The 7290-nt window shown below is 34.5% G+C and overlaps 1 long non-coding RNA gene and 1 pseudogene across 2 annotated transcripts; one reads left to right on the top strand and one right to left on the bottom strand.

The window, feature by feature from the left end:
- Positions 1-730: 730 nt before the first annotated feature.
- LOC145109949 (uncharacterized) lies at positions 731-3385 on the bottom strand. The gene is made up of 8 exons (XR_013709354.1): positions 3105-3385; positions 2738-3013; positions 2592-2651; positions 2263-2480; positions 2004-2162; positions 1670-1932; positions 1234-1399; positions 731-925 (listed from the first exon to the last, which is right to left on the bottom strand). It is a non-coding gene; the product is annotated as an uncharacterized LOC145109949 (long non-coding RNA).
- A 1920-nt stretch (positions 3386-5305) lies between these two features.
- LOC145109948 (ras-related protein Rab11B-like) lies at positions 5306-6322 on the top strand (annotated as a pseudogene). Its single transcript, XR_013709353.1, has 2 exons — positions 5306-5598; positions 5742-6322. The product of XR_013709353.1 is annotated as a ras-related protein Rab11B-like (transcript).
- Positions 6323-7290: the final 968 nt, after the last annotated feature.

Genomic DNA, 7290 nt, shown 5'->3' with positions numbered 1-7290 from the left:
ACATCCTTTAATTTCACGATGTCATTCTTATTAACCATAGGAAATACATGATAAGAAGGCAACACCGGAATCGAAAGCACCAAAGTATTCACCCAACTGGAAGCACATGACAAGACAAAATTCTTTCTTTCTGAAAGTTAGCTTGTAACCCTCGATCTCAAAAACCATTTCCTCTACTTCGCTTTGAGGGTATGTCACAACTTCTGTAACAAAACACGTAATGTAGAAGTAAAGGATCTCGTTCTACCCACTACTACAAAAATACCCTTTAATGACACGCATTGCGTGTCGTAAAAGCCTCAGATGACACGCAAATGCATGTCAAGGAAGGCCCTGTCATAAAGGAAGATGACACGCTTTTGTGTGTCGTAAAATTACGACGCGCATTTACGATGCACATTTACGACATGCATTGCGTGTCAAGGAAGGCCCTGTCATAAAGGGAGACCACACACATTTGTGTGTCGTACCCTTAGGACGCACGGTTAGGACACACAATGCATATCATTAAATCCCCTGTCATAAATGAAGATGAAATGCATTTGCGTGTCATAAACTCTAGCGACCATTTACGATATGCATTTACGACTTGCCTTTACAATACTCATTTATGCATAATACAAAAATATGGAAACAAATATATACCAAAACAATGAGTTTCATCTAATAACATCATGTCAAAATATTGTAATACATTTATATTAAGGGGATTTCATTGTACATTGTTATTAAGAGGTTTTCCCTAACTATATAACCTATACCAAAACAATCAATTTCATCCAATAACATCATATCAAAATCCTCCATGTCATTGGTTTGCCACCTGGTGTACCAGGTAAAAATGTTGAACTTTTTGTCATGGGTTGCTGTCCACCGAGCAGATGTTATCAAAGAGAAGACACTAACCAATGTGACATGTGAGAGCCTGTAAGACACAGATGAAATAAATATATTACCAATTGAACTTTAAAAATATCTATTATACATAGATATGTATAGGGTTACTTTAGTTCTTGATATTTAAAATGTCCAAATTAGCCCTGTAATTGGAATATTTTTAAAATATAATTGTTGGAAAAAGTTGTTAAAATGTAACTGGCTTATTTAAACATGTGTATACTAGAATGTAGAAAAGAAAGTACCCGTGTACAGAGACTAAACAAAGTAGTGTAAGACTATGAATAGAATTATTACAAAATGCATTAAACACAAGAAAATATATAAGAGTAAAACCTTGGGACATCTTCAAGCATGTAGACACGAATATGATTATATTATGTAGATATCCATTTTGTAAACTCATGCCTCCAGTTGTGCACAACATTTACAGGTGTAACAATCATGGCAGCTTTTAATCTATATCAACACTTCTCATTGCAGCATACAGAAAAGCTATAACCTGAAAAAGCAGGCTAATTATAATCAATGGTGGCATGTGAAAAAAAATGCAGACACCCTGTAAATCAAGGAACATTCAGCTTTTTGATAATTATTATATTCAAGAATTAAATGATGAACAGGAAAAAAAAAAAACAAAAAGAAAATAATATATTTGTCGTCTGCTAGAATCAGGGTCCTTCAAGCCTTTAGATAATAGCAAAAGTTAGCAGATAATAAATATTATTGACTATAGGAAGTTAAAAAAAATGTGACATGAACTGAACTGAACCTCTGATATGATGCCTAGAATTCTTGCTGAAGAGCTTCGTATTTGGTCATCATCGTTGTAGATCAATAACATGTGTCTTAATGGGACCATTAACACTCTTTCCAGCATGCTTGACAACACCTTTTAGGGCGACCAATATTGCCTCGCGAACCCCACGTTCTGATTCCTGTAGGTTGGATAGAAGATCCCCAACTAGGGGATCAACTCTTGTGCTTAGTGTACTAAGCTTACCAAGTGCAAGAGCAGCACTTGAATGAACAGTCCTGCAAATTGACGAGAATACCCTTGTAAGTCGAATAATCAACAAAAGACGGTAGTATAAAAAAGGTCTTACCTTGTGTTGTCCTGCAAGAATTTGACAAAAGTGGTTTGTAGCTATGGGAGAAAAGGTTTAAGAGCCATCCCACCTTTTGCTATTATGATGGTCAAAGTTGACAAAATAGCACTTTTCACTTGCCATGGGAATCGATCGCCTATAATTCGGATTAGAGGCCTGGAATCATCATAAAATAGACAACACAAGTCGAGCAAAAAAAACTAAAAAAGAAAAATAGAATTAAAATAAAAGACTCCTATGCATAAATGGTACATACCCTGTAATAGGGATAACAAACTCCTTAAGTGCTTTTTACTTGTTACTTCAATCAATTCTCCAAGACCTTGAGTAGCCTGTTCTCTCAATTCACTATGGGAATGTGAATGTCACAACTTCATACCGCATGATCATCATCTCCCATGGCAGAGAGCAATGCAGGAAGAACTGTTGAAAGATGGACATTTAAACCAGCACCTGCAACCTCCGCAACAGATCCTATAGCATGTGCATTGAAAGCATTAGAAACCATGTTTCCATCAATAGTTAGAATCATATAATTAAATTGTCTAAGTAAGAGACAAGGAAACTTGAATGACAGGTACATACGAGAGAGGGAGATGAACAAGCTTTGGCAATATATGAAGCAACACAGCTGTTGTTCGGACACTGTCATAATTCCAGGAAGCTTTTTAGTATTTGATACTAGTTAAGTCTAAGATTATCTTAAAACTATAAATTGTGGTCCTTGATACCTCAAAATTTGTTTACGGCCATCAAGGGCAGTATCTGCCATGTCATCCTCTTCCAAAGCACGGAGGAGTGTTGGGACAATTTCATCAATTGCTTGCATTCCCGCACTCTACAGAGTACTAACAGAAACTAACAAACATAAGGAGAAAAAGGTAAAAATCATAAATGTACCTATCACAAAGAGCTGTACGAATGGTGGGAATAAGATCATCCATGAAACTTAACAACTGGCTCCTACCAGCACTAACCATCACTTCACTCAGTCCAATGCAGACACCCTGTAAATCAAGGAACATTCAGCTTTTTGATAACTATTATATTCAAGAATTAAATGATGAATAGGAAAAAACCAAAAATAAAATAATGTACTTGTCGTCTGCTAGAATTAGGGTCCTTCAAGCATCTGCAATTGATTCAGTATCTGTAATTGATTCAGTAGCATCATTTGTAACATTTGATCCAACCCAATGGGTCCTATTTTTCCATGCTTCTGCGATTGATTAAGTATCTAGTTTTAACTCACATCATCTTGGTAAACAAATAGTTGGAAGCCACTTCGAGCACTTGGGCACAATCATCTAGGTGTAGGTTTGATTTCTTGCCACTACAATAACACATTATATGGTGCTAAATAGTCATTGGTTTTTCTTTGCATTCTGCTTAAAACAAACTGTGATCATTGAATAATGAGATATCTAATTTGGTGTCTACATCAGATGTTCAACTGTCTGGATGGTCTTTTGCAGTTCCCTTTAATTCTAAGAGAAAAAGGATAACTATTGTAGATCAGAGGGCGTTGCTAGAATCCTTTGTCAAAAAGTATGTGTCTTTTCAGTTGCTATTATTTTTTGTTGCATTATTATTTATAATTATCAAAAACATACTTATATAATTTGTGTCTGAATTGCAGATGGAGGAAGAAAAGGCTTTAAGACAACTAAGAAAGACTTTGGTTACTCATGCAAGACCAATATCTAGCTTCAACTAGCCTTTCTTACCCCAAAGGTAGTATTGTCAAAAAAAAATTATAGCATCGATACTTGACTATTTTACAATATATTCTTACTAGATCCAAAATGTCTAATTTTAGCCTTTTTTTCCTTTGTTTTTTTGTAAAATATTGAACTTTTTGTTATGTTTATATATTGTGAACATGTCATCAAAAGGAGTAACAAAACCAAGATTAAAGATCAACGAAAGAAGAAAAATGACGGTGGATGCAACAACTTCAAGTGATGCATCAAATATGAGGTTACGATGTGTGTGTGAAAAAATCTTGATTTCTGTTCAACAATTCTTGAATATTATAGATAAATCTGGTGTAATTCATTGTTCATGTTCATTGCAAATATGTAGTCTAGTTAACTTTTATGAAGAAAAACATCACAACAAATATTATGATTGATTTCAAGATAAAATTGCAAAAATGGTCTTTCAGTTTTTTACTTTTATATTTGTTGGTTTTAAAATTTTAATTTGATTATGTTTTAAGATTTTTTGTGTTGAATATATAACTATTTTTAAATTTTCCATGAATTTATAAAAATTAATTTTATAATGCCAAACTTTGTTGGTAATCTGTCACATATAATATGTTGGTAATCTGTTAGTGAGTTGTTCCGATATTTCGTCGGTAATCCGTCAGTGAGTTATTCCGTGAATCTGTTGCAGAAATATTTCAGTCGGTGATCGGTGACTAATTACCGACGGAAAAATCTGTCGCTAAAATTTGTTGTAGCCGTCAGAAATCCGTTACAAACAATTAGCAACAAGAATACACAGACAGATTTTGGTATGCTGCAATTTCGTCGATAAAGCCTATTAGCGACGGATTACTGACGGTTTTGGCCGTCGCTAATGCTCTTTTTTGTAGTAGTGTATACCTTAGAATCTAATTTAAAAAGTTGAAAGTCAAAAGTATATAGAATATTTGGCATATGAATAATAACATTGAAGTGTAGAAATTTGGAATGATTTACTTCCAAATTTAAACATATTAGTATGTATTCATAATACTGTGGGATAAGATTAATTTATGTAGATTTTATACCTTATTTTAAGGGTGTATATTGGTGAATTAAATTAAAGGGTAGAAATGTAATACTCTATCATGTATAATTTCCATTTTTTAACAAGCCGTGTTAATTATTGTCTTTTATTAGAAAGAAGATTTTCAAAATCTTTGGTTGATAATGGTATGATACTTTCTCCTTGAAGTTATATGCATGTATAATTTCCAATTTTCAACAAGCCGCCTTAATTATTGTCTTAGGCCGTGCTTGTCTCTAAGTATTACATTAATTATACATTTTATTTTTGTTCTCGATCTGAAACATTTATATTTAAACAGGTCAGAGCACACTGCACAACTTTGTAAGAAATTTACTGTACATTAATTTCCTACCTCATGTTTCGTTTCATGTAAAGAATTATGTATTTTTGTATGCATAATATAATCATTTTAGTTTTTTATATTGTTCCGTTTAATTAATCGTTCCAAAAGTTATTCTAGAAAGAAACTTAACATTAACTATGTAAATTTAGATTTTATGAAACGGTTGCCACTAGACTATTGATAGGAAACTTAATCGGAAAACCAAAACAAAACTCTTATCATCATCCAATCTTGGATCTCTTTCTTAAAGAAATGATGGGGCATCATGATCACGATTACTTGTTCAAGATTGTTATGATCGGGGATTCACGTGTCGGGAAAAGCAACCTCTTTTCACAATTCTCCAACAGCCAATTCAACCTCGAATCCACAGCCCTGCACCATCGGGGTTCAATTCACCTCGAGTAGCATCAACGTTAATGGTAAGATCATCAAAGCCCAATTTTGGGACACCGCTGGTCAAGAAAGGTATACATGTTCGTCGTTCATCTTTAGAATTTCTAGATCTAACATGCATGCACTACCTTTCTTTTTATATATTAATTCGTTGGTATCCCATATATATCAGCTACATATGATCTGTCATATCTGTTCAATTATAAGAACTACAGGTATCGAGCGGTAGTTAGCGCGTACTATCGAGGCGCAGTAGGTGCATTGATCGTATATGACATCACACGTAAAATGACATTTGAACACGTGGGAAGATGGTTGAAGGAGCTTCGGGATCACAGCGATCAAAACATGGTGATCATGCTACTTGGGAACAAAGCTTATCGAATTAACTTAGGAATGGTGCAAAGGGAGGATGCAAAGACATTTGCCGAGAGAGAGAATATTAAGTTATTCATGGAAATATCGGCTCTGGATAAATCAAGTGTCGACAACGCTTTCACCAAACTGGTAACTCAGATTTACAAGCATGTGGTGAAGAAGGAGCTTGACATGGCTAATCATCATATCGTCGAACCCAAGGGACAAATGATTAGCGTTGGTCATGAAGATGTCAGGATCACAAAGGGAAGTGTAGGTTTCCTTCTTCCAAAACATACCTCAAATTGATCCTGACGAGCTGAGCGTTTCTTCTCACTGATCGATTGCTTGGTTGAATTCTAATAAATCCAAAGTACGTCCTGGTTTCCAATATTATATATAGAGGCTTACCATAAACATTTAGCTAGCCACATTTCATATCTTGTCCGTATGATTAATTAATCATGTATAAAGCTTATATATTTGCTCCAAAGTGTGTTTGTATTCTGAGTTTATTTATTGAACAATATTGGGTCCCATGCCTTCATAATTACATCCCATTTGCGAAGTTGCCTTACTATTCGTGATCATAAAAAAATTGTATCCATGCAAGTTTATATACTTCCTTTTAGTGTGTATGTGTGTGTTACCTACTGGACAATGTAACAGGTTGCAGGATTTGATTATGGCATCTGGAAGTAATTTAGAAGACAAATATGGCTCCATAAATGATCCTCAAGACTCTCTAGTGGTGATAATTTCTCCATTTGGAAGAACCGTATGATTGGTTACCTTACCTAAACTTCGTTGACAGCCAGTGACGGATCCAAGATGAAAATTAACCGGGGTCCATCATATAAAAAATACAAATAAAATTAAAACACTTTGAAATTTTAGGATACTTATAGTTTTTTTCAGCAAAAAAAAATCCAATGAGGGACTTTTCTTGTAAGAGTGGGTGCCATTGAGGGTGTTTCTTAATAAAAGGAAAATTATTTAAGGGTATATATGGTAATATTATGGCTCTAATCCTCTTTCAAGTGGGGTGCTTGGACCCCACCTCAAACAAGCTGGCTCCGCCACTGTTGACAGCAAATTGGTAGAAACAATAAAGGTGTGACATTAAACTCGATATAATAATAAGAATAAAGAAATTGAACAAATTACACGAATGGTCCTTACGGTTTTGTTTTTTCCCTAAATAGTCCTTACGAAACTTTTTTTCCTCAGATGGTACCTACGGAACAAACCTTGTATACAAAAGGCCCTTGTCACTAACTTTGCTAACAGATTCTGTTAAGTTTTGTTAAAGACAAAACTTCAAAAATGGTCACTGTGGTTTCTGAAAATCTGAAGTTTGGTCCCTAATTTACAAAAACCTAACGGATCGTCCCTGTGGTTTCAAAA

This window comes from Lactuca virosa, chromosome 4, assembly GCF_052849685.1.
Source record: "Lactuca virosa cultivar CGN04683 chromosome 4, Lactuca_virosa_CGN04683_v6, whole genome shotgun sequence".
Classification (NCBI taxonomy): Eukaryota; Viridiplantae; Streptophyta; class Magnoliopsida; order Asterales; family Asteraceae; genus Lactuca; species Lactuca virosa.
This window is presented reverse-complemented; position numbering and strand designations above follow the sequence as displayed.